At 44.6% G+C, this 25,476-nt stretch overlaps 2 protein-coding genes across 2 annotated transcripts in view; both read right to left on the minus strand.

Moving 5' to 3' along the window:
* The window catches only part of fam107b (family with sequence similarity 107 member B), a 77,092-nt gene extending 65,566 nt beyond the window's left edge, over positions 1 to 11,526 (minus strand). The window contains exon 1 of the mRNA XM_084334282.1: positions 11,329 to 11,526. The gene's annotated coding sequence lies outside the window, so the exon portion shown is untranslated. The remainder of the gene's footprint in view (positions 1 to 11,328) is intronic.
* LOC311245231 (uncharacterized protein) overlaps positions 1 to 25,476 on the minus strand; it is a 459,760-nt gene that overhangs the window by 194,405 nt on the left and 239,879 nt on the right. The window lies entirely within an intron of this gene.

Here is a 25,476-nt window from a genome sequence, read left to right on the forward strand (position 1 = left end):
CCATCTGATCTCAGGTAAGGTAAGTCTTAGGATAATCAGACCTATTTTCACGGAGATATAAGCTTTTCCCCTATGTGTGATATGGCTGTTTGGCTGTGCGAGCGATCAGGAAATATATCAGATCAGATATCAGATCGCCTATATAGCGTGCATACGTACACATATATTATCGATAATCTAGCGTTTATTTGAAAACGATTCATAAATAGGCCGAAAAATTTGAACGTTTTTTGTGTATTCTAGAATATTCCGTTTATTATGGAATATTTTTATTTTCCTTGAAAACGAGGGCTTTTCAAGATGCTATAAAACGGAAATGAACCGATAAAAAAACAATCCGCTTCGACAATGTTGACTGGAAAATGAGTCATTGATAAGCGACATTTAAAACATAGATTAGGCGATATTAACGCTAACATTGAAGTGGATGGTGGGCATTCAAGCACTAAATCGTGCGCCCCCTGCTGGGCACTGAAAGTGTTAAACGGACAACATAACATATCAAAGTGCTTGACTTAAACTTAAGTCTCTTGTAACATACAAAATAACTCAAGTCAGAATCGTCATCATTTAAAAAAGTTAAGTAAAAAGTAAAAAGAAATTTGAAAGAAAATCGTCATAATTTAGAAATGAGATCGCATAGGTCTATGAATCGAGATCGCAATTTTTCCCCCCGATTAATCATGCAGCCCTAACAGGCACTGAGCTGAGGGACGTTCTCTGTGGGATGTGGTCACTGAGTCACTCAGTCACGGACAAGTTGTGGTCACTCACTCACTCAGTCAATCAGTCACAACCAAACTGGCAGGACGTCTTGTCAGACAGGTAGCGCCATGGGTCTAAAACTCTTAAGTATATCCAACCTCATACTATAGTCTACCCATAAAACTCTGCATGATAGCATGTACAATAATAATGTATATACCGTGTATATATATTCTTACCATATATATATCTATCCACATCTGTCTGTACATATGCATGTATAATATAGCATTGTATAGCAGTGTACATAAAGACCCAGTGCCTCATCCGTAGCTAACAGTGTATTGCACTACCACAGGACCTAGCATGTCCTACCATGCTCTGTAAATAACTCATGTACAGATACCGATATGCCCTACTTTGTTTACTTGTTTTATTGCACAATGTCGTTCTATTGGGTTCTTATTATATATTACTATTGTATTATGCACAATCGTTGCGGGCAAGACCCCCCGCATTTCATTGTATACTTGTATGCCGTGACAAATAAAACTCTTGACTTGACTTGACATATAATCATTTTTACATATCTGTAGATAGTATATACTATATCTATATCTGTACATATCCCTTACATACTCTTACTAGTTACACTGCTGGCCAGTATGACCTACTGCCATAGTGTCTTTATGTCTGTGTTTGTGTTGTTGTTTTTCTTTTGTTTATGTATTGGGCTGTTTTGGGCCAATGTCTTTTGTGCCTTTTTCTCCCCATTTTTCTATTTTTCTCCCATCCCAATTTCGTATGATCCAATTCTTCCCTCCCCTGTCTTGAACGTTGCTAGACTATGCCTCCCACTGGTCGGTTGTAGTGAGGACAGAAGCCTTGCATCACGTGTCCCCTCCGGTACACGAGGAGGCAGCCTGTCGCATCTTTTCACCGCAGCAGCTCGAACTCTCAGTGGCGAGGAGTAACGCGTGGGAGGCTCACGCTGCCCCCGCTACTTCCTGCTTCCGCCGCACCGGCGTCACCAAACCGACCTGTAGGAGTCGCTGTCCACAACGTCCAATCCCCACCCACCGGCTTTCCCACCCTCTGAACGACGTAGCAACGCCGAGAGCTGGGCTTGAACCCAGCGTCTCCTGCGTTAGTGGCGAGCGCCTTGCCCACTGCGCCAATCAGCCGCCCACTTTTGTGCCTTTTCTTGTTGATTGCAACCATGGTGCAGCCAAAGACAATTATGTCCACAAAAGTGGACAAATAAAAATATATATCTATCCATCTATCTGCCTGTATCACTATACATAATAATACTACAACTCTGCAGCCTACATCTGATTAGCACTATTACTCCATAGTATTAATTTATATATTTTATACCCAGTTTAATTGTATATTACCGTTGTTCTTTACTGTTACATTTGCACTCTGAGGGGCACCAGGGTGGCACACCAGGTACAGCACTGCGGTGCAATACGGCCGTCCCGGGTTCGACTCCCGGACCCGGCGACCTTTGCCGAATGTCTTCTCCCCTCGATCCTCCCATACTTCCTCCCTCTCTGTACCGGACTGCCCGGAAAAAAAACAATAAAATATCTACCAAAAACATAATAAAAAAACATTTGCACTCTGGTTGGATGCCAAACTTCTTTTCGTTGTACTGTACTTGATGACAATACATTTGAATCTAATCTAATATTGTGTTAAATAATGATGATATTGAGCAGAATAATGGTGGTTATGGTTCATAAATGAGTTGCTCCAGTTCCACTGCTGGTCTTTCTCTCTCACAGCCCCTCAGAGAGGAGGGTCACGCCCCTCCTCGTCTGCTATTGGCTGAGCTCAGCTGGGAGCTCTGCTCTCATTGGCTGGGAAGCACATTGGGGAGGATTAGGGGGGGGTTCTCCTTTGTTTACATGCTCGTACAGGGGAAAAAAACCAAAAAAACAATAACAACTGTTACCGCGGGCAACCAGACGGTTTACCGTTGAAGACAGACGGGCACATGGGAGTGCTGACTGAGCATGCGTGTACACGCACACACGCACACACACACGGTGTCCTAAAAACAGACCCACTGAAAGTCTTTGTTCTCTAACCTGTGCGTTACGCTTCACATTATGTGTGTATTACTTGCATCCAGCATGCTGGCACATACACTTAACAGGTATGCAGAGGAACACACACAGGGAGTGATCTTAGGCCTTCATGACACAGAAACTTTCCAAGCCCATTATAAGTAAGTATATAGTGTGGCGCTCCCTCCAGCTGACCTCAGACTACAGAGATGTGTGTTTCTCCCTCTAACAAGACAGGCTCATATGTCTTGATTCAGACTCACCAGGAGCTTAATCCAATTCATGCAACTCAGAGACTCCAATCTCCCTATACTTCAACCTAACAAGCTGGCTTTCTGGGAGGAGGACATTACTGTGTGCTTGTGTGTGTGTGTGTGTGTGTGTGTGTGGTCCATCCTCCATGACTATACAGAATGGTCAGTACAGTAATGGTACATTATTGTGATTGAAACTCCTGTGAAACAGATAGAAAATCAATGAGGATTCTGTGCAGATGCTAAGTGTACATCTCTGTGTGTGTGTGTGTCCGTCGAGTGAGAGAGATAAGACTCAGTCTTTGTTTCGCCATGTGTATTATTATAGGCAAGGTAGTACATGTCTGTAGGACGTGTGCTGAGTCTCGTCTCCATTTTGCGCAAGGATTTTTACTGTCTAGTACGTCGTAAATGTTCAGAGTTCAGAAGTTCCTCACTCTGATCATCACACAAAGGGAACAAAGACCAACAATAACAACCCCCTCTTGTTGTAATTCTCACTGCCTCCAGCCGTCTGTTCAGAGTCTACAGTACCTAGAGACCTGTCTGGCCCCGGTAAATGTCCAAATCCCCCCCCCCCCCCCGCCCACCCAACCCCCTCCAATGTACAGTTTCTTTCTTCCCCTTCGGATGTATATATTTTTTTATGATCTCTTTTTTTTTTTTAACACAGTACTGTATATTTGTACAGTATGTCACTTGTATGTCTTGATGAATTGAAAATGGAGGACCCTGATGTAAACAAGACAAAAGTCTTTCTCTGGTCTGCATCCTCTTAGCAGTTGTGTGTATTGAGCCGCACTGTAATTGTACCCATTCTGCAATCTGTTAATAAAGTTTTCAATCAATCAATCAATCAATCAGCTACTCTGTTCAGAGTCTAGAGTACGTAGAGACCTGTCTGCTACATGTCTCTGCAGAGAGAACTGACCCCCCCCCCCCTTGCCTGACTGGGTGTTCAAAATCAATATCTGAACTGTGACATCATGACATAAAAAGCATAACAACCGCAGCTTGGTGTAAACAGCCCCCGTGTGTGCTTTGGCGGGACTCTAAGATTTCATCACCGCTGAGTGCATTGCATCATCATTGCCTTACAATGGGATATGTACTGTGGGCCATGGAGGAAGGGCGGGGGGGGGGGGGGGGTCGTCTATTACCAGATAGAGAAAAAGGCCCGTATCCAAAACCCCAACCCGCAGCAGCACTTCCGGCTTGGTCAGACGTTCCAAATGAACACAACTGTCAGTGTTCGCGGGTGGGAAGTCTGTGAGGAGGATATTAGCCCTGGTCGTTGGTTGCAACAGTGAGCAGGGAGGGGGATCTGGGGGAGATAGCGTGAACCTCTGCACGCGTTACACGCTCTCCCAGTGAAACTTCTCGCTGTCGGGTGAAAAGAAGAGGCCGATGACTCCACACGACTCTATACTAATATCTACTATGTATATGTACTATGTCTATACTACTATCTACTATGTACTATGTCTATATACTAATATCTACTATGTACTATGTCTAGGTATAGGTATATACTAATATCTACTATACTACTACTGCGCCCCGGACCGATGTAAAAATTGGCTGGGAGGGCGCATTATAAATGCCAATATCATATCATACTATGTCTATACTACTATCTACTATGTACTATGCTACTATGTCTAATACTAAGGCTGTCACGTTATATTAGAATATCGAATTCAATTTCGAATTGACATAAAAACGCCAGATTCGAACATGAACGGAGAAATTTGAATTTGAAAATAAATTCAAACTGACTGCCTTTAAGACGGCACGGTGGGATTTGCGACATGCTACCAGTATGCTATTGTGTCTATTTAAGCATTACATCACACGCAGGAGTGGTTTGTGACCAATAAACCATGCCTAGGGGTGGTTGTTAGGCCCGAGGCGCAGCCGAGGGTCGTTAGACCCCCCTAGGCATGGTTTATTGGTCACAAATCACGACTGCACGTGGTGTAAAGCTTTTATACAACTGCCAGATTCATCCAACCTTATTTCTATACAATAAACACACATTAATCGAAGATTTATTGAAAAAACCATCCGCCAGAAAAAGTAGTTCCCACAACTCCATGTGGAAGCAGCTTGAAGTGCATCCAACCAAACTAACACATCCAACTGTGTATTATTGGAATGATTGAGAGAAGTTGCCTCATGTGGAAGCAGCTTGAAGTGCATCCAACCAACTAACACATCCAACTGTGTATTATTGGAATGATTGATTGAAAATTTTATTACCAGATGCAGAATATAAAGTAGGTAAAACAAATTAAAACGTTTTCTTTGCCCTATAGGAAAAAAACGTTTTCTTCGCCCTATTTTTTTATTTATTTCTTTTAGCCTAAACTTAACCAGTTGGAAACCAGGGGTACAGTAATAAAATTAGCAATCAACCAATCAATCAATTCAATAGACCATGCTCACTTAAAACAGCGCTGCTTCTCTCTCAGTCTGACTCCCCCGCTGTTGCAGACAGGAGTGTGTGTGTGTGTGTGTGCGTGTGTGTGTGTGTGTGTGTGTGTCACAGTGTGTGTGTGCGTGTGTGTGTGTATGTGTGTGTGTGTGTGTGTGTGTGTGTGTGTATGTGTGTGTGTGTGTTTGTGGGTACGCCAGCGTCGAACAGTGTGTGAGAGAGAACGCTGCAGTCAGTAGAAAGTAGGAAGGAAGAAATTTAAATCAATCAATTAATCTATCAATCAATCCGCGATTTTTCTTTTGTTCTAGATTGAGTCAAGACCCATCAATTACATCATCCAACATTGTTTAAAGGACTAACACATTCCCCTTGACAGAATCGCTTCATATTTAGTCGTTATGGTGCTTTCAACATAACCATTTGATCTCCGCGATCTTGTTTTCTCCCGGAGTGAGCCGGGGAGGGTTATGTGATTTGGTTGTGGGCGGGTCCTGAGCCCAGGACCGTGGATTGTTGCCAATAAAGACGTGTGAATGGCCAATCAGAATCGAGAAATTTGCATGCCGTTGTATAAACTACTATATACTATGCTATTATGTCTATACTACTACCTACTATGCTTATTATGTCTAATACTGCTATGCACTCCCGAGTGAAGCACTCAATTTCAGCACTGCTAGATGAACGATACCACTGACCCTTAGCCACCAGAGTTGTACCCTTCCTGCTGACTTGTTGTTGTACACAACTTGTAAGTCGCTTTGGATAAAAGTGTTAAATGCAAATGCATCGGAGGATATGTGTGGTAGTCTACACACCCTCCCCAGACTGATGGGAGGATATGTGTGGTAGTCTACACACCCTCCCCAGACTGATGGGAGGATATGTGTGGTAGTCTACACACCCTCCCCAGACTGATGGGAGGATATGTGTGGTAGTCTACACACCCTCCCCAGACTGATGGAGGATATGTGTGGTAGTCTACACACCCTCCCCAGACTGATGTAATCCCCCTCTCCCCCTCAGTCACAAATCTGGGGGTTCGATTTGACCCCCACCTGACCTTCAACACCCACATAAAACACCTCTGCAAGACCTCATTCTATCACCTAAAAAACATATCAAAACTCCGTCCCATTCTAACCCTGTCAGATGCAGAGAAGCTTGTCCATGCCTTTATCTCCTCAAGACTGGACTACTGTAACGGACTCTTCATCGGGATTCCTGGCAAGAGCATCCAAAAGCTGCAATACATCCAGAACAGCGCTGCCAGGATCCTGATGAGAGTCCGTAAACACGATCACATAACCCCCATCCTTCACTCACTACACTGGCTCCCCGTCTCATCCCGGATCAACTACAAAATCCTTACGATTACCCATAACTGCATAAACGGACACGCACCCCTCTACCTTCAGGAACTCATCACTCCACAATCCTTCACCCGCACCCTCAGATCCGCAGGTAGCCTGCTCCTTCAGGTCCCCAATACCCGGCTCTGCACCATGGGTGACCGAGCCTTCTGCACGGCTGCACCACGCCTGTGGAACAGCCTCCCCATCCAGCTGAGGGCACCACAGAGCCTGGACTCTTTTAAAGCAGGCCTGAAAACCTATCTGTTTAAAAAGGCCTTTGACTGTTAGCTTTTTATTTAAATTTTATTGCGCTTTGTTTTTAAATTGTCTGTTTATACTATGTTTTTAATTAACTATGTTCTATTTTTATTCTGTATTTTATTTCATTTGTTTTACTAATAACTATTTTATTCTATTTTTTTTTGACTGTTTTAACCATGTTAGCACTTTGGGATCCCAGCGAACAAAAAGTGCATTACAAATCCAATCTATTATTATTATTATTATTATTATATGTGTGGTAGTCTACACACCCTCCCCAGACTGATGGAGGATATGTGTGGTAGTCTACACACCCTCCCCAGACTGATGGAGGATATGTGTGGTAGTCTACACACCCTCCCCAGACTGATGGGAGGATATGTGTGGTAGTCTACACACCCTCCCCAGACTGATGGGAGGATATGTGTGGTAGTCTACACACCCTCCCCAGACTGATGGAGGATATGTGTGGTAGTCTACACACCCTCCCCAGACTGATGGGAGGATATGTGTGGTAGTCTACAGACTCTACACCCTCCCCAGACTGGTGGGAGGACAGCGTGATGACCACGACCGTCACACGGGGAATTGGCAACTAAACTGGGGAGAAAATGAAGAAAAAAAGAAAGCCCAACCCAGAATTGTTCTGGTCTGTATGTTGGGGTTAGTGTTCTGGATGTTGGGGTTAGTCCTCTGGGTGTTGCGGTTAGTGGTCTCTATGTTGGGGTTAGTGTTCTGGATGTTGGGGTTAGTGTTCTGGGTGTTGGGATTAGTGTTCTGGGTGTTGGGGTTAGTGTTCTGGGTGTTGGGGTTAGTGTTCTGTTTCAAGTTTGTTTATTAATGATCACAATAAAATACACGTAATTTACGGTGAAATGCTTGGTTCTGTATGAGCCCCTGAGAGTGTGCTTCAAGTTCGTATACAGTAAAAAAAAAGTAAGAAAGTAAACAAAAAGTAAGTACAGATGAATATACAATATATATACAAAATACAGTACAAATGAGTAAACAGTGAGGTACAATGCAGAAAATGAGGTAGAAAACGTTGAGGTAAGGTACAAATGCAAATGAGGTATGAATGTAGTGCAAAGCTCTTTAATAATAGATAAATATGGATGTTGGGGTTAGTGTTCCCATTTCTGGTCTAGACGAGTTGGACATAAGACGGAAAATAATGCTTTTGGAATTCAAAAAGATTTCGGAGTGGACTAAGGAGTGTGGAAACAAAGCTTTTCAGATAAAATGCAGTATGTTCTCGTATACTAGTCTTTGTATCAAGAGTCAATACATTTGAGAATAACATAAAATGTTATCCTCCAAAATAATATTGTGGTTTTCAGCGGTGGGGTTACCCGAGGATTGGGCCTTTAAAAAAGGAACATAAAATCACTGGGTGTGTTTGTCCATTCATAAATCAGAACGTGTTGCTCTGCTCATTCAGAAATCAAAATACAAGCATCAACCATCGAACACAGGAAACCAGGCCTTGGGAAGGTCCAATGTTTTAATGGCTCCAAGACGAGACGTACAAAAAAATCAATGTCCACTAAAACTGTCAGTTCAATAAAGCCTTTTATCCTACATCAGGGGGTGAACAAATAAAACAACACAGTCCCAGATTGTGGAATAAAGTCTGGAAATGGATTGAGAGGGTTTGTGTGGAAAAACATGGAGGAACCCGTAGAAAACAACGAGAGTACAGATGGATCGGACAAAACTCTCCCCTGTCCGCTTACAAGGTTACCCCTGTCCGCTTACAAGGTTACCCCTGTCGGCTTACAAGGTTACCCCTGTCCGCTTACTTATCCCTGGGGGCGACACGGTGCTCTTTCACTACCTGGGGACAACATGTCTTTCCTTGGCTGGGGACAACATGTCTTTCACTGCACAAGACAGAGACAACTTGATTAAGCATGGGGCTAAGGGACACACGCCCATGAGGCGCGCACACACACACACACACACAGAGTAATACTGCAGCCTGTGCATTATGCCTCTAGTCTGGGGCTCAGTGCAGTTTGCTGACTAGTGTAAATGTTTGTGTCCACACACAGACCAGCAGCACTGATAAGGAGAATACCATCAACAAGCATGCAGGTCCAGCGGCCAGGGGTCACCCACCCAATACACCAACACACACGCCAACACACGTCAGTCAGCACTGCTTTGGACCAAAGAGCCTCGATTCCTCGACTTTACGGGGTCAACATTCCAATGTATTTAGCCTGATAGAACACTAGGACACTAAAGATATGTCTCAGTGTGGGAAGAAGAACACACGAGACAATGATACATTCTATTATAAAATACGTTAGACAAGGGGACCTTCTGCAGGAAGTCGACGGACACACACACATTCCATTCCAGAATACCTGAGACGTCAATGCATTCCATTCCAAGAAGAATGGAACTCCGGGACACATTGCACTGACATTATTCAACCTCCTTTGGGTGTAATAAAAAGAAAAAGAAGATAAGTGGACATTCCATACCCCCACTGGTATCTCTCTGACTGTAACCCCCCCCCCCCCCCCCCCACTCCACTGGTATCTATCTGACTGTACCCCCCCCCCCCCCCCCCACTGGTATCTCTCTGACTGTGACTGTACCACAACTCCACTGGTATCTCTCTGACTGTAGCATCAGCCCTTACGGGAAACGGCAAGAGAGAGGGGAGGGGGTAGTAGTAGTTCAAAGATCAGAAAACAGATGTAAAGCGTTTAGCAAACTCCCTTCCAAATGACTAACACATGTGACGGCCGCTCCCGGCTCCCTCCCTCTCTCTCTCTCTCTGGCTCCGCTCTCGGAGACCAACTCACTCGTTTGCTTCATTCCAACTGTCACTACTCTCTCTCTACCATTTCAGATTACATTATTAAACGTATTGTGTTCTAACTAAGTAGGGGGGGGGGGACGACGGCTGCTCGCTGCTGGGTTCCTGTATCCTGGTTGAGGTTTTGACAGCGCTACCGTCTGCACTAGCAGTACTTTCAAAACGGCAAACCATTACGAAATAGAAGCACACACCCAAAACTCTAGTGTTGTCAAAAACAGTTAGTTCTCTCTCTCTCTCTCTCTCTCTCTCTCTCTCTCACACACTGTCTCTCTCCCTAACCCTACACACACTACCCCTGCTCTGGGAGAGGTGAGTTATCCGAGTGACACTATATGGTAGGTAACACCAACAGACCAGCCTGTGTGCCAGAGACTAGAGCCATGTGCTTCTTATCAGAGTGACCAATACTTACTGTCCTGATTATGCTCTCTTACACATCTTACTCACACATGACGAATTCAACAACAACAACAATTCATCAGTAAAGGATACATATACAGTCTAGTCTATATCTGTCAGAAAAGAGGCTCATTAAACAGAAGATAAGATCATACTAGGCTACACAGCCAGAATAATCTTTGCCCCAAATAACCCAGATATGAACCGCTTGCCTTGAACAACATTTCATCAATCAATGTGGACAACAGCATGCAGACGACATTTCAGACTGTGGACAAGACATTTCAGACTGTGGACAAGACATTTCAGACTGTGGACAAGACATTTCAGACTGTGGACATTACACAGAGGACATTTCAGACTGTGGACATCACACAGAGGACATTTCAGACTGTGGACATCACACAGAGGACATTTCAGACTGTGGACATCACGCAGAGGACATTTCAGGACTGTGGACATCACACAGAGGACATTTCAGACCGTGGACACCATGCAGAAGACATTTCAGACTGTGGGCATCACACAGAGGACATTTCAGACTGTGGACATCACACAGAGGACATTTCAGACTGTGGACATCACACAGAGGACATTTCAGACTGTGGACACCACACAGAGGACATTTCAGACTGTGGACATTTCCGACTGTGGACACCATGCAGAGGACATTTCAGACCGTGGACATCACACAGAGGACATTTCAGACCATAGACACCATGCAGAAGAGTCGGTTTGTTGTCCCGACTTTGTTGTCCCGTCGGCAAGGCACTCGTTGTGACAATAAATAGGGTAAAAAAAAAGGACCGAGAGTTTTGTCTTTTCGGACCTTGTTATCCCCAACTGCTATTATTCGGCGTGTCTTTATTGTGTCTGCTCGCTTTGATTACAACAACAACAGAACTACAACAACGCGACCTGACGGGACAGACTGTAACAAAAAAAACGTGCTGCTTTGTTATATAGTAGGAGAAACAGACACGACATGTAGATGTCCTACCTCACACAGAACCAGCTCCTCCGACTGGAACTTCTTCTTCAGTAATTCAATAATAATCACTTGTTTTTTGGGGGTTAAGGTGTGTCTCTGTCTCTCTCCCGACTGGGCTTTTCTCCTGCTTGGAAACTGTTCAATAGCTCTGTGTGTAGCGCTCACACACACACACGCACACACACATAGATAGATACACTCTCAGTCAGTCAGTCAGTCAGTCGGGACCCCATAGAGGAGATGTAAATTAACACTGGGGTGGGATGGCTGACGTGACGTCACGCGGGAGGCCCCTCCCCCTTCTCGACGGGGGAGACCCCTGGGGGCGGGGCGTGGGCGGAGCCCTGGGGACCGAATAACACACGCACACACACACACGCACACACACACACACACACACGCACACACGGTTTAGATTAGAATCAAGAATCAAGAGGTTTATTTGTCACATACATACCACCAGGGCATATACAGTGAAATGCGGGTGGTCATGCCCGCATTGATTGTGCAAAATACAATGATTAAAATAGGCATAGAAAAAATAAAATAGGTAAGACACAAGATATGATTGGTAAAAAAAGACATGCTAAGTTCCTGAGAAACTGGTTCCTATGAATGAATGAATGAAAACTTTATTTAACAGATTGCAGAATGGGTACAATACAGTACGGCTCAATACATACAATTGTTAAGGGGATGCAGACCTGAGAAAGACGTTTGTCTTGTTTCCATCAGGGTCCCCCATTTTCAATTCATATAGACATATATGACATACATGACATACAGATAGTCAGTACTGCTACATCTATACATTTATGACATACCAGATTTGCAAATACAGTACTGTTTGTGATACAGAAGGAGTCAAGAAAAGGGAGTATATACATTTGACGTAGAAACTGTACATTGGAGGTTGGGTGGGGGGGGTTGGGTACATTGGGATATTGACAACCATACTGGGTAATTTACATTGGAGGTGGTTGGGGGGGGGGGGGGGGCGGGGGGCATACTGTATAAACAAGTAACACTGTACATTGAGGGGGGGGGGGGAGGAGACACTGTACAAACAAACACAATTGTACATTGAACTATTGACAAAACCATACTAGGTAAATGACTGTACATTGGAGGGGGTTGGAATGATTGGGTTAGGATATTTACAGGGGCCAGTGTTGAATTGCAGTCTCCCGTAGGTGTCCCTTGAGAGAGGTTTTGAAAGTGGGTAGTGATCCACATTCCTTTACAGCTTTGGGTAGGGCGTTCCACATTGATGTGGCATAATTGCGAAACGTGTTTAGTCCCTTATTTGAGCCGAATCTGGGTTTGACATGATTTGTGGAGCTCCCTCTGGTGTTGTGATCGTGGTATTCACTGACCTTTGGGAAGTATTTTGACATGTACATGGGTACCTTGGTCGTGTAGTGTATCTTGTAGACCAGGCCCATTGCAAGTTGTTGTACTCTGTCGTCTACTCTAAGCCATCCTAGGTTGTCGAAGTGGGCAGGGGTGAGGTGGGTTCTAGGAGTAAGGTCAAGCAGTAGTCTGACCAGTTTGTTTTGAGATGTTTGTAATTTTGTTTTTAGCGCCTTTGAGGTGCTTTGGTACCATGAGGTGCAAGCATAGTCGTAGTACCCCTGAATGAGTGCTCCTGCCAGAGTCTTCAGGGTGTTCTTGTTTACCAGAGAGGAGATCCGGTACAAGAATCGAGTTCGTTGGTTGACTTTTTTTATTACATTGGATGCCATTTTGTCACAGGAGAGATTAGCCTCTAGGATGGACCCCAGGTAGGTAATTTCATCTTTCCTTGTGACAATATTGTCACCCACTGTAACTGAGAAGCCGTCGGTCTTGCTGAGTTTGTTATTTGAACCGAAGAGAATGGACTCTGTTTTGCCCATGTGTAATGATAGTTTGTTATCAGCGAGCCATATGCAGATTCTGCCTAGTTCCGAGCTGAGGGTTTTTTCAACCTGTAACTTGTTCTTGTCAGAGACCAGCAGGGCTGAGTCGTCCGCAAACAGGAACAAGTTGCAGTCACAAGCTGACGACATGTCATTTGCATAAATTAGGAACAGTAGCGGTCCTAGTATGCTTCCTTGTGGAACACCACAGCTCACTGTGAGGGGGGGGGATAGGGTACCGTTTACCTCCACCATCTGTTCCCTCCCCTCAAGGTAGGATTGCATCCAGCTCACTGATAGACTATCAAAACCAATTGCTTTTAGCTTGTCAATCAGAATGGAGTGATTGACCGTGTCAAAGGCCTTTTGTAGGTCCAGCATGACCATGCCGCAGTATTTGCCTGCGTCCACCTCTTGTTTGATGTGGTCATTCAAATAGAGAAGGCATGTGTCAGTGGAGTGGGATGTTCTGAAGCCAGATTGGAATTCGTAGATTAGATTTTTTTCCGCTAGGTACTTTTCGACCTGTTCGTAGACTATTTTTTCCATGACTTTCGAGATGGAGGTGAGAATAGAAACAGGGCGGTAGTTGCCTGGGTCTAATTTGCTGCCCTTTTTGTGCAGAGGGGTCACCCTCGCAATTTTGAAGTCCTTGGGGACGTGTCCCTGTTTTATGGAGAGGTTTATTATGTGTGTGATGATTGGTGTGATGGCGGCTGCTGAGTCTCTGAGGAATTTGGAGGGGATGTTGTCATGGCCAGTGGCCTTGTTAGGTTGGAGGGCGCTCAGTTTATTGAGTACCTCATCTGTTGTTACCGTTTCCAGCTTGAAGTCGTCCTTGCGGACCCCTAGGTTTTTGTAGAAAGCTACTATGTGTTCTACCCCATAAAGCCCTGAGTGGGAGGGTAGTTTGTTTACCAGTGTTGTGGCTATGTTTGTGAAGAAAATGTTTAAGTAATTGGCTACATCCAGCTTGTCTGTGATGAGCGTGTTGTCAGTTTTTATGTTTATGTTTGAGAATCTGGTTTTAAGTTTTTTACTGCATCCTAGTTGATTATTGAGTAATTTCCAAAGTTCACGTGGTTTGTTTTTGTTTTCCTCAGTTTTGTCATTGATGAAATTCTTTTTTGCAGTTTTGATCATGGAGTTTACGTCGTTTCTTAGTCTGTTTCTATGTACACTACTATAGAATAGAATAGAATAGATATGTATTTGTCATTGTTGGTACAACGAAAATTTGTTAGGAACATCACCACTGGCATACAAACCTAAGATATAGCATGTGCAAAATAATAATGTCAATAATAATAGTAATATAGTAATAAAGTATCAATGTATACAATATACAATTTACAATTTTAACTCTTAATGTATCTAAACTATACTATACAGTACCTCCTTCCTTTAAAGTGACGTTCTGTTTTTTAAAGTGACATTTTGTTTAAAGTGATTGTTTTAGCGGTTGCCGCATGAGTGTACGACCTTTGCTGTGTGTGTGTGTGTGTGTGTGTGTGTGTGTGTGTGTGTGTGTGTGTGTGTGTGTGTGTGTGTGTGTGTGTGTGTGTGTGTGTGTGTGTGTGTGTGTGTGTGTGTGCTCAATGTGTACTTGTGAGTGGAGAGTTCAGTGTTCAGTGTTCTGATGGCCTGGGCCCCGTTCCATGTACGTGGTTCAACTAAGTCGATCAACATGTCCATTATCCAGCTTCAGTTAACCCGATGTTCAAAGCCGGGATTTTCCTGTTTCACAAAGGAGGATTCAGTCTCGTTAACTCAAGCCAGACTTGAGAGTCAGGCTCAAGTCAGGCTAGATGCGCGCTCCCGTTTTAGGTGGAAAGCCAGCACGTATCGATGGCAGAGACCCTGATTCTCAACGGCATTGATTGATTAATTGATTTAAGACTTTATTGACAGATTGCAATAGGCTCAATCGCCTCGCCGACAAGTTAAATGCGTTATCTATAGGCTAATTCTAAGTCCCTCATTACCTCAATCAATCAGATTATATTTCTTTAAACTTGCCTGCTGGATTGAATAATCAAATGAGATCTTGCTAGCGAAAATTATTAGTTAACTGTTATACAGAATTACGATACGGCTCTCTTACCCATTGATTGATGTATAGTCAATCTTTTACTTATCTTCTCTGTGGTGTAACGGGTTCTTCTTTTGACTTTCACACGGACGACCGGGGTTCAAGGCCCTAGTCTTTTCCTTCTTTTTGCAATATAGGAATAATTCAATTTGGTGCACGTTGAGAGCTATATAAAGAATGACATCCTCAATGCATGTAGATTTATAATATTTTAACTTAAAACCAGGCTACTTTGGCGTATAATCATTAATATTATATTCAAGAAAATCATATTGGAAACACGGGGATTTGAAGCCCGGTCGCTGAATTGGCAGGCATGAGCACTACCGCTGGGCCACTGGGCCAGATGGGATAAATTCATTGTTTATACATTAATGAACGAGAGACCCGTGTTTAGAATATCCGTTGTTTTGAATGAAGTTTATCTCTTTATCCTCATTCATTAATGTGACGTCAACGGCTCATTCAATTTCTCAAATCCGTCAAACAGCGCATCTCATCAGACATCTTAATCCCAGTTACAATTAAAATAACCACATCATGTGTACATCGCACGAGCGAGCGCCACCGTCGCCACGGTATATATAACGTGCATTATTTAGGACAAAGTGAATTTAATATCAGCATTTTGGGTCTATTTTACATTTCAAAAGCCCCCTCTGGAAGAATGGAGCACAAAAACGTAATTCAGAATGGTATAATGCAGATCGTAGACTGTGGGAATAGTTTCAGGAAACGGGCTGTCACTTCTTTGCGGGGGCGTGGCGATAGTTCAGGCTAACTTGAACTTGAACTCTGCTTTCGACCAGGCTCAAACTTTTGGATATGTTGTCATGGTGATTTGGAAAATCCAGGTACATGAAATCGGAAAGTCAGGCTAACCGAGTTAGCCGGATAACTTTATCCGGCTAACTCGGTTATCCCGGTACATGGAACGGGGCCCTGGGCTGGGGAACAAGCTGAGCCGGAGGACTTTTACTCACAAAGTCACAATTATTTATATTTTATATTATTTATATAAATCTACCATCTATCAAATGTCCAGCACACAATTACTGACCAGTAGCATAACTAGTAAGAGTAGGTAAAGGATATAATAATAATAACAATAATAATAATAATAATAATAATAATAATAATAATAATAATAATAATAATAATAATAATAATAATAATAATAATAATAATAATAATAATAATAATAATAATAATAATAATAATAATAATAATAATAATAATAATAATAATAATAACAATAACAATAACAATAACAATAATAATAATAATAATAATAATAATAATAATAATAATAATAATAATAATAATAATAATAATAATAATAATAATAATAATAATAATAATAATAATAATAATAATAATAATAATAATAATAATAATAATAATAATAATAATAATATAATAACTGGACTTTTGAAGAAGTCTTTAATTTAATCATCATGTAGTGACACACACACACATGCGATGGGCGGCACACACAGGAACACACACATGCAATTTTTCTTTGGGTCGGCAATCAAATCGAGTCTCTGCGCTTGACCCATCCCATCGTCCTCCCACCCCCAAGGGCAGCCGGGAGCAGATAGGGGCTTCGACGTGGGGGCCACGCCCCGGGGACCAATCCAAGTGCTCCTGTCCGTCTTCGTCAGGGAACGCAAGAGTGTTAGCGATCTGTTGTGCATGTTTTTCCATTGGGTTTATCTTATCGGGAGGGGAAACCCTTGCGAGCACGGGGAGAGAACCTGCAAACTCCACACAGAAAGGCCTGGGAGATACCCCACCTGGGTACCTGGGTACCTGGCAACGCAGCGACCTGGTCCCCAAACGGGAATCGAACCCTGGACCTTCTAGCTGTGAGGCGACACAGTTAACCACTACACCACGTGCCGCCTATATCTATATACAGATATAGATATAGTATCTATAGATGTGTACAAAGGATTATATGCAAGTAGGTACAGACAGATGTGGATAAATATATATACAGTAAGAATAAATATATATATACTGTCTATACATCATTATTGTATATTAATCTATCATCTATGAAATGTCCAGCACAGGTAATGTATCATGTATGTCTTCGATTAAAACAAGTATATTTCCACTGCTATCCTTTGTTTGTGACAGTATTTTGATCATTCATTTGTGATGTAGAGTTTAATCAGCTTACTGATGAAGGACCAGAATATCTGCTTTATCCACTGTCCTTCTGTTAAATCTGCTCTCCTCAACTGTTAGTTAAGGCTTCTGTTAACGGCTTCTGTTAACGGCTTCTGTCAACAACAACAAGACAATACTGATTTTATCTTATATTAATATAGGATTTACAGGATTTGTCCTTTTGACAATTACATGATGTAGCTTTTATAAAAAATGCATTGGATCTGGAGATCTAGTATCTTCTGGTCCAGTATGCTACTCTAAGATTCTGGTGCCATTTGTTTACTCTGTTTCTTTTACATTTAATTTTTTTTTTTTTTTTTTAAACTTAAATTTTTATTAACAGTTTTAGACAAACAGCACTTACAAAAAAAAAAAAAACTAACATCACAATAAAAACAAAAAGAAAAAACAGTGCACATGGGTATCATGGTTAGTTGTCTGGTTCCCCTACAGTTGTTTTCCAGGTACTTAATACAAAGGCTGATTGTGTATCTCCCTTAAACAGGCATAAATTAATTTTCTTTTGACATTTAGTAATTTAGCTGACACTTTTATCCAAAGCGAAGTTCTGTACGACAAGTCATCAGGAAGGGCACAACTCTATCAGCTGAGTAACAATGTTCATCAAAGTGTTGAGTGCTACAGTGTAGGTTAGTTTAGATTTCTTTCTCATTTCAGATAATGGTTGAAGAAGTGCGTCTTTAGTCGACGGGCGAAAGATTGGACGGTGGGTAGTTCATTCCACCATTGTGGGGGAAGGAGGACTGAGAAAAGGCGGCTTCTCCTTGATGACCCTCCAGGAGCTCGGATAGGAGTAGGTCTGAGGCGGCCAGAAGATGCAGAGCTGAGGGGTCTTGATTTGAGATCAGGCGGGCCGCTGCGTTCCTCCTCTCAGCTCACTCAGTGTTTAGTGTCTCCTCCTCCTCTCAGCTCACTCAGTGTTTAGTGTCTCCTCCTCCTCTCAGCTCCCTCAGTGTTTAGTGTCTCCTCCTCCTCTCAGCTCACTCAGTGTTTAGTGTCTCCTCCTCTCAGCTCAGTGTTTAGTGTCTCCTCCTCCTCTCAGCTCAGTGTTTAGTGTCTCCTCCTCTCAGCTCACTCAGTGTTTAGTGTCTCCTCCTCTCAGCTCAGTGTTTAGTGTCTCCTCCTCCTCTCAGATCACTCAGTGTTTAGTGTCTCCTCCTCCTCTCAGCTCAGTGTTTAGTGTCTCCTCCTCTCAGCTCACTCAGTGTTTAGTGTCTCCTCCTCCTCTCAGCTCAGTGTTTAGTGTCTCCTCCTCCTCTCAGATCACTCAGTGTGTAGTGTCTCCTCCTCTCAGCTCAGTGTTTAGTGTCTCCTCCTCTCAGCTCACTCAGTGTTTAGTGTCTCCTCCTCTCAGCTCAGTGTTTAGTGTCTCCTCCTCTCAGCTCAGTGTTTAGTGTCTCCTCCTCCTCTCAGCTCCCTCAGTGTTTAGTGTCTCCTCCTCCTCTCAGATCACTCAGTGTTTAGTGTCTCCTCCTCCTCTCAGCTCAGTGTTTAGTGTCTCCTCCTCCTCTCAGATCACTCAGTGTTTAGTGTCTCCTCCTCCTCTCAGCTCAGTGTTTAGTGTCTCCTCCTCCTCTCAGCTCAGTGTTTAGTGTCTCCTCCTCCTCTCAGCTCAGTGTTTAGTGTCTCCTCCTCCTCTCAGCTCAGTGTTTAGTGTCTCCTCCTCCTCTCAGCTCAGTGTTTAGTGTCTCCTCCTCTCAGCTCACTCAGTGTTTAGTGTCTCCTCCTCCTCTCAGATCACTCAGTGTTTAGTGTCTCCTCCTCCTCTCAGATCACTCAGTGTTTAGTGTCTCCTCCTCCTCTCAGCTCAGTGTTTAGTGTCTCCTCCTCCTCTCAGCTCACTCAGTGTTTAGTGTCTCCTCCTCCTCTCAGATCACTCAGTGTTTAGTGTCTCCTCCTCCTCTCAGATCACTCAGTGTTTAGTGTCTCCTCCTCTCAGATCACTCAGCAGTGTTTAGTGTATATATATATATATGGGTGGAGGGGGAGGGAAGGGGAAGGAAAGAGCGAGCAAGAGCACATGTATTGTATTGTATTTATTATTTTTATGTATTTTAATCTACATTTATTTTGATTTAATTACTGGACTGTCATTATTGTTATTATTATTTCTGTCATTGTCCTGTGATTTATCATAGATTTTTACTGTTACTGTATTGTTTGTCTAGTTTTATGTTAAAAAAGGGAAAATAAAAAACATTTGTTAAAAAAAAAATATATATATATATATATTATATTGTTTTATTATATATATTTTTTTATTATTATATTATTTATTATTTGATTTTTATTATTTATTATTTTTTTTTTTTTTTTTTTATTATTATTCTTAGTTATATGCACTAAGAATGCTCGATGCACTTCAGATGCCATAATGCCACTTGAAACCAGTAACAACAGGGACACCTCTGCTGGACTTTTCGTTTTATCCCTGACAAGGCAAATACAAATGTTGATACAGTATGTCAATGTTGTCATTATGTTTGTTGTTGTCAATAAATAAATCCTAAATCCTAAATCCTAGTGCCGTCCTCCTCTCGGCTCACTCAGCAGTGTTTAGTGCCCTCCTCCTCTCAGCTCACTCAGCAGTGTTTAGTGCCCTCCTCCTCTCAGCTCACTCAGCAGTGTTTAGTGCCCTCCTCCGCTCAGCTCACCTGGGGCCACTCGGCAGTTAGAGAGCAGGCTTCCAGGAAACGACAGCGCCACACGTCATCACACGTCATCACACGTCATCACACGTCATCACACGTCATCACACGTCATCACACGTCATCACACGTCATCACACGTCATCACACGTCATCACAGGGTCCATTGCTGCAACGCCACAAGAACAGTTTTCTTCCCCTCGGCAGTGAGCCTCGTCAACAAGGCTCGGGACCCTCACTGACCCCCCCCCCCCCCCCCCCCACTGTGTCACATTAACACACCCTACTGGACTACTATATACTTGCCCACTGTATTGTTACTTCATTCTAATTAGTGTATTATAATTGTATAATTGACTGCCCAATTGTACAGCCCTGGCCTATATTTTATTTCATAAATATATTATTCTATTGTGCTTAACTTAGCTCATTCATTTCATTTGACTTTACTCCACCACTTTATTGTATTATCTGTTCCGCTAATGTCGCACCGGTAACGTCCAAAGCAAATTCCTTGTATGTGAAAAGTATACTTGGCAATAAAGACCTTTCTGATTCTGACTCTGATTCTGATGAGGTAGGAGGAGGGTCAGAACAGGAACACATTCCTGGGGCGCCTTAGGGTCAGAACAGGAACACATTCCTGGGCACCTTAGGGTCAGAACAGGAACACATTCCTGGGCACCTTAGGGTCAGAACAGGAACACATTCCTGGGCACCTTAGGGTCAGAACAGGAACACATTCCTGGGGCGCCTTAGGGTCAGAACAGGAACACATTCCTGGGCACCTTGGGGTCATAACAGGAACACATTCCTGGGCACCTTAGGGTCATAACAGGAACACATTCCTGGGGCGCCTTAGGGTCAGAACAGGAACACATTCCTGGGCACCTTCTCATCATTTGGGAGATGGCCGGCTGACTGTTGAACTGAACAATGGGATGAGTCATAGGAAGGTGGCTGACAGCGAGGACACGCCCACCGGAGAGCCTCCCACCATGCAGCGAGGACACGCCCACCGGAGAGCCTCCCACCATGCACCGAGGACACGCCCACCTGAGAGCCTCCCACCACGCAGCGAGGACACGCCCACCTGAGAGCCTCCCACCACGCAGCGAGGACACGCCCACCTGAGAGCCTCCCACCACGCAGCGAGGACACGCCCACCTGAGAGCCTCCCACCACGCAGCGAGGACACGCCCACCTGAGAGCCTCCCACCACGCAGCGAGGACACGCCCACCTGAGAGCCTCCCACCATGCAGCCAGGACACGCCCACCTCAGACCCTCCCACCACGCAGCGAGGACACGCCCACCTGAGAGCCTCCCACCTGTGAGCCTCCCACCACGCACCGAGGACACGCCCACCTGAGAGCCTCCCAACACGCAGCGAGGACACGCCCACCTGAGAGCCTCCCACCATGCAGCGAGGACACGCCCACCTGAGAGCCTCCCAACATGCACCGAGGACACGCCCACCTGAGAGCCTCCCAACACGCAGCGAGGACACGCCCACCTGAGAGCCTCCCAACACGCAGCGAGGACACGCCCACCTGAGAGCCTCCCACCACGCAGCGAGGACACGCCCACCTGAGAGCCTCCCACCACGCAGCGAGGACACGCCCACCTGAGAGCCTCCCAACATGCACCGAGGACACGCCCACCTGAGAGCCTCCCACCACGCAGCGAGGACACGCCCACCTGAGAGCCTCCCACCATGCAGCCAGGACACGCCCACCTCAGACCCTCCCACCACGCAGCGAGGACACGCCCACCTGTGAGCCTCCCACCGAGGACACGCCCACCTGAGAGCCTCCCACCACGCAGCGAGGACACGCCCACCTGAGAGCCTCCCACCATGCAGCCAGGACACGCCCACCTCAGACCCTCCCACCATGCAGCGAGGACACGCCCACCTGATAGCCTCCCACCACGCAGCGAGGACACGCCCACCTGAGAGCTTCCCACCACGCAGCGAGGACACGCCCACCTGAGAGCCTCCCACCATGCACCGAGGACACGCCCACCTGTGAGCCTCCCACCACGCAGCGAGGACACGCCCACCTGAGAGCTTCCCACCACGCAGCGAGGACACGCCCACCTGTGAGCCTCCCACCTGTGAGCCTCCCACCACGCAGCGAGGACACGCCCACCTGAGAGCCTCCCACCTGAGAGCCTCCCACCTGTGAGCCTCCCACCACGCAGCGAGGACACGCCCACCTGTGAGCCTCCCACCACGCAGCGAGGACACGCCCACCTGAGAGCCTCCCACCTGTGAGCCTCCCACCACGCAGCGAGGACACGCCCACCTGTGAGCCTCCCACCACGCAGCGAGGACACGCCCACCTGTGAGCCTCCCACCTGTGAGCCTCCCACCACGCAGCGAGGACACGCCCACCTGAGAGCCTCCCACCGAGGACACGCCCACCTGTGAGCCTCCCACCACGCAGCGAGGACACGCCCACCTGAGAGCCTCCCACCGAGGACACGCCCACCTGAGAGCCTCCCACCACGCAGCGAGGACACGCCCACTTGCAACGAGGACACGCCCACCTGAGACCCTCCAACCACGCAGGAAACAGATGCTGTTCCAACAAGACATAGAAACAGAACAACCGCTATAGAGAGGAAAAACACGAGAGACGTGAGAGAGAGATATACGAGAGACATGGTGCCACTGCTTCCAACGATGCTCAGAGCTATTACTTACTTTATACTTATCCATTATACTTATTATTCTCTCTATATTATTATCTTCTTGTGTGCTGGGGGACAGGGGGTGGGGCAGGAGAAACATGTATGTTTTTAACGTGACAAATAAACGCAGACTTTATCACAGCACACCCACTAATACGAGTATGAGTAAATTTTATCGTCGAAACACATTCTATCCCTGTTGCGTAAGTTAAAGGAACACATAACAGACATGACCTCATCCTTATTGCAGATATGACTTCATCCGCAGCTCCTACAGATAGCGAGAGTTTGTCTTGACTAAAAACAAACCCTTTTCTGTGCTATCTACACTCGCTCACACAGCTAAGACATATCACGAGAAGAGAAGAGAAGAGAAGAGAAGAGAAGAGAAGAGAAGAGAAGAGAAGAGAAGAGAAGAGAAGAGAAGAGAAGAGAAGAGAAGAGAAGAGAAGAGAAGAGAAGAGAAGAGAAGAGAAGAGAAGTAGAGCTTGATCGCCATGGAGACGGGTCTGTGTGTGTGATGTGATCAGCAGTGATGATATCACACATCTGCAAATGGTTTCCGTTCAGGGTAAGCAGTTGACCACATAGGTGTCAAAACACATTTTTACAGTTCTGGGAAATATGTAGATGCACAAAAAACCCCAGGATATATAAAGTTGTCATTTCTAACACCTCTTGGTGTAAAAGGGTTAACGTTGAAACCTTTTTATATGTTGTGTGTATGTGACCAATATCTCGTTGTGTGTGTGTCCCTGACTGACATGCATAGCATAGTTAAGTGTATGAATCTGGTCTGCGGGCCACATTACATTTACATTTAGTCATTTAGCTGATTCTTTTATCCAAAGCGACTTACAAGTTCTGTACGACAAGTCATCAGGAAGGGCACAACTCTATCAGCTGAGTAACAATGTTCATCAAAGTGTTGAGTGTTACAGTGTAGGTTAGCTTATTAGGACAAGTGCATGACAGTAAGGTTAGTTAGGGTTATTTTTTTATTTTAATTTTTATTTAAAAAAAAAATCCCATTATTTCAGATAATGGTTGAAGAAGTGCGTCTTTAGTCGACATACATCTCTCTCTGTATGTGTGACCAATGCCATAAATAGTGGCTGGCCTTGCCAACAGGAGGGAAGGTGTCATGGCCTCCTCCTCTGTGTGCCGGGTTTCCTGACTGACTGACTGGGTGTTACTGGCTGAGACAGCTTGATCTCCTCATCCCTCTGTCTCCTTCTCTCTCCAGTTATCCTTTGGCCTACTTCCAAAGTCTAAGTATCTCAGACAGATGTTTCTGTTATCATCCTAGGTTTTCCCACAGATCCTCTGTGTGTGGGTCTGTGTGTCTACGTGTGTGTGTGTGCGCCTGGGTGTGTGTGTCTATGTGTGTGTGTGTGTTTACATGTGAGGCCCCTCATCTAGTTTTTTTTGTTTTTATTTTTATTTTTTTGTCAGACCGCCAATGGCATCCTCTTTAAACAGGAAGCGGCAGTTATCTGAAACCATGGTGACGGCCGGGGGATGTCTTCCTGTAAGTGGGGGCGGGGATGTGAGACAGATCACACTGATCCACCCTGTGACTCTCCTCCTCTTTCTTCGTTATTCTGAAGTACAAATGTATTTATGGGAAACAGCTGTTTTCCATACTTATCAGGGTGCTGCTGGTTGTGGTAGTAAATACTATGTATTATGAATGACATATTTAAGAGTCTGTCTGACACATTTCACAACCAGCTGACACACAGCTCCAAAGAGACTGTATGTGTCAACCAGAGTCACCAGAGAGAGTCACCAGTTTGAGCAACCGGTAAACACACAGCCCCTCACACATATTTCACAATAGAGCCACGTAAATGTACACATAAAAGTCACGTACACACAGAAGTAAGAGGTAAGGTCACCTAGCAAAGTAAACAACGCAAGAAGACACACACGCACGCACACACACACACACACACACACTCACACACACACACACGCACACACACACACACACGCACACACACGCACACACACACACACACACACACACACACACACACACACACACACACACACACACACACACACACACACACACACGCACACACACACACACACACACACACACACACACACACACACACACACACACACACACGGCCAAACAGCAGACGTATTATATAACAACTCATTTCTCAGTAAAGCGAAAGCAAAGGTCGTATACGCAGCACACACACATAGATAGAGTGGAGTCAATTTCACTATATAAGAGAGCCGGCCCTCCGAGGGTTAATGTGCAGAAATCATCCTGAATTCAGTTGTTGATGTATTGGTACGTCAATAAATTCCTCCAAGCGGGTTTGACCACTTGAATCCTGTGTCGCTGAAGTTCTTCCCGGATCCTGTTATTCATAAATTATTTTAAAGTATAGTAGTTATTGAAATCTACCTTATATGGTCAGATCCTTTATGTACATTCAGTTGTTTCTTTATAATGTAACACACCTGATTCAAAACCCCTTCTCCCGGCCATGGGAGATATTAGCCTTACTAGATATAGACTAATATTAGTTACTTCATATTAGCCTTACTAGTAGATATAGACTAATATTAGTTACTTCATATTAGCCTTA

Source organism: Notolepis coatsorum (genome assembly GCF_963971535.1).
Source record: "Notolepis coatsorum genome assembly, chromosome: 18".
NCBI classification, from domain to species: Eukaryota; Metazoa; Chordata; class Actinopteri; order Aulopiformes; family Paralepididae; genus Notolepis; species Notolepis coatsorum.